Raw genomic sequence first — 3,327 nt, 5'->3', positions numbered from 1 at the left:
CTAAACAGGACAAAACCAAAATTTAATATTAAATTTGTCTGCAGACTTTGTAATCTTAAGAAAATTGAAATTTATAAATCAGACTATACTATATACTAAACAAGAAAAGCAAAATAAAATATATATGCAGTTATTTCCAAAAAAAAGAAAATTTAAACTTAGTTATATATAAATCAAAGTAAAATTAAGCCGCGCACACTAGCAGTTTAAGGCATTTTTTTAATGTAAACTTTCCTTTCCATACTTTACAAAAATTTTACTAGCAATAACTAAATTTTTTTTAGTGCTCAAGTCCTTTAATAATTAACAAAACTAAAAAGCATCGTATTTTTCAAAATTAATTTACTGCACAAAAACCTTCATAATTACTATGTCATGATTGTCAATTTTTAAATCCAACATTTTTGCAAAACATGTTTAATAAAATGAAGCTTTACTGAGGATTATTTGATTTAAAAAAATCTCATATGTGAAACAGATGTATGAAAATGTTGTTTATTCTATAATTAAGTATATTACATAAATATAAACACTGTAGGAGAGATTAACTAATTATCAAGGCCAAATAAAAATGACCACGATGGGACTCGAACCCACAATCTTCCGGTTCGTAGCCGGACGCCTTATCCATTGGGCCACGCGGCCGGTCTGTTGAAATCTCATATCACCGTATATAAATGTAAATTTTTAATGCAAGCGTGAAAAAGCCACTCCACTATTTCACTTAGCTATAGAGTGCTGCGCGCGCTTTCTGTAGATAATCGTCATAGTTTGGATTAATGTTCCAAAAATTATTTCTTAAGCTATACGGGGGCTAGGTCTGTTTATGGGGAAATTTAAAAAATATAAATTTAACACGTTTCAAGTGACGTCACTCATACTGTAAATCGCGCGAGTACTAACCATTTTTAAATTTATCATTCTATCATAAAGACTTTACATAAATCCTGCTAAACTTTTATGAAACAAAAAAAGGTTGTTAACTAAAGTTATAGTTCAATTAGTCTTTCAATTTCAAACTCTATCAAAATAATTCTTCTTTCTATTCTTTAAGTTTTCAATTGGTTTTCGAATTTCTAAAATTGAAACTTTGATTTTATGATTGTATTATTTCTTTCAAAATTCAATTATTACTTTAAATTTGGTAATTTTCTGTACTGGTCAGCTTCAGTAGTACTGCTTTGGAAAGTTTTTTTTTATGCAAGTAGAAGACAGTAATAAAACAGCATTTCAAATTAAATAACATGTTTTTTCATTTATTTATTTGAAAACTATACCACTAATATATCTTATGTAAACAAATAACAAACAGATTAAGTAAAAACATTTAAAAAGAAATTTAAAATAAAACTAATAGAAACAAAATTTAAGCCAATCGAATTTGCAGTACAATACAAGCTGGTAAAAGTATTAGTAACACTGTATATGGTTTTACAATTTACAAAAAAAGATTTAAATTAAAATTTGTTAAACGAAGTTTTATTTTAGTAATAATACGAACTTATAGGAAATTTTGATGTATTTTATATTTTTATTTAAATATTTAGAAAATTTAACATTTTCATACATTTACTACTTACATACATTTACTAAAAATTTATTTATTAAAAATTAAAGTTATTAAGTAAACCCAATTTAAGAACTAACTTGTATTTTGTTGAAAACTATACAGTTTTGCTTTAAATTTTTAACTGTTTACTTGATTATAAAAAAAGTATAATAAAAAAAGCATTTTACAAGTTAAAATTAAGTGCAGCATAATTAGCAATAATAAATAATTTTATACGTTAAACAAAACAACTTACCAAAAAAATGTTTCATAAAAATAAAATACAGTTTAGACTTGATGATTAATCTACAATTGACATTAGTTTGATAACAGAAACTATCGATTGTTTCTTAATAACATTTGAAATATTTTAAAATCAGTCCTACACGTTTATTCTTACAACAATTGTTCACGTAAAGTTATTTATAAAATTCTCTGTAACGTGACAGTTTTATATATGTTTCCACGTTTTTTAATTTTTGCATTGATGCTTTAGAAAACATTTAAAGTTAGTAAACTGTTAGTAGCTGTTATAGTGAAAAAAAGAATGTTTGCTGTATATAAAAGTAAAAAGGAGAAAGAAGTTTAAATTTATAGTTTGTTTACAATTAATAAGAAAATCTGTTTTGTTTATTTCAATACAGTATTTGATTTCATGTTCAGAACTTTTTGCTTTGTTTTTTTGTTAGCTATAAGCTTTATACAGTTAAAAAAGTTTTGTTTTATTTGTTTTAATGTTTATTACCTTTTTAAAATTTAACGATTGGCAAAAATTCTACCATCATCTAAAAACTAAATAAATTTAAACAAAAAGTACTTTACATACTTCTCACAAATTTTGACTAATGTTTGTACATAGATTATAATGCAAAGGTTAGAGTTAAAGTAAGTTCGAAGTTTTTGAGAGTTTCACTCAAGTGTCTGATAACGTTAACCTCTGCATGTGTGGTCGTTTTGAAATCCTTTTTAATTGTTTTGTTTAACTTTTAAGTAAAAAAAGTCTGAAAAAAAAAACTTTTTAAAACGACTTAAACTGTTTTATTAGATTGTTTATTGTTCAGATAGTATTTTTAAAGATAATATTTTACAGTTTTATTCGACCTTTGACCTTAAAGGTTATGTTCAACATGTTTTTTGCATCTTGAACACATGTTTGGTTTTGAGAATAAATCTTTGTCAAAAAAAAAACAAAATTTAAACATAAAAAAAAAGGTTTATGCTAACCTTCAACTGTAGTTATCATAAAGTGAAAATTGATCATTAAAAAACCTATTTAAAACAATACTGTTTTTGTTTGAAATTTGTTGAATAGACTAATAACAACAAGTTTTAAAGTTTGTTGTATTTCTTAGCTAGCTATTGTTATGCACATTTAAAACAGAATATCGTTTTAAATTTTTTTATTATACAATGTATTGGTACAATAATTTGTACAAAAATATTGTAATGTTAATATATAGTGTTTACTTTATTTAAGTTTTGCTCTGATATTGTGCATATATAGTAAGAACATTTGGAGAAGATAGTTATTTATTTTTTATAGACTTTAGATTAAAATTGAGCTTATTTTATTAGTTTACATATACTTTACTTGCATTAAATACTTTGAGATTAAAGATATAGATTTATTTATTGTATATATATTTAAAAAATCCTACTATGGATTAATATTGAATAGTCAAAAGGATAGATTTAAAATTTTTTTTGTTGTTCTAAAAAATTAGTTTTAAGCAAAAAAAAAACTGTTTTATAACTAAAAGTTTAACTTAGAATATTTG

The 3,327-nt window shown here is 23.7% G+C and overlaps 1 non-coding gene across 1 annotated transcript; it reads right to left on the bottom strand.

Moving 5' to 3' along the window:
• Positions 1 to 572: 572 nt before the first annotated feature.
• Positions 573 to 645, bottom strand: Trnar-acg (transfer RNA arginine (anticodon ACG)). Its single transcript has one exon. It is a non-coding gene; the product is annotated as a tRNA-Arg (tRNA).
• Positions 646 to 3,327: the final 2,682 nt, after the last annotated feature.

Source organism: Thalia democratica, chromosome 6 (assembly GCF_965202585.1).
Source record: "Thalia democratica chromosome 6, ktThaDemo2.hap1.1, whole genome shotgun sequence".
NCBI classification, from domain to species: domain Eukaryota; kingdom Metazoa; phylum Chordata; class Thaliacea; order Salpida; family Salpidae; genus Thalia; species Thalia democratica.
Note: the sequence above shows the minus strand (reverse complement) of the source record. Positions and strands in the feature narration are given on the sequence as shown.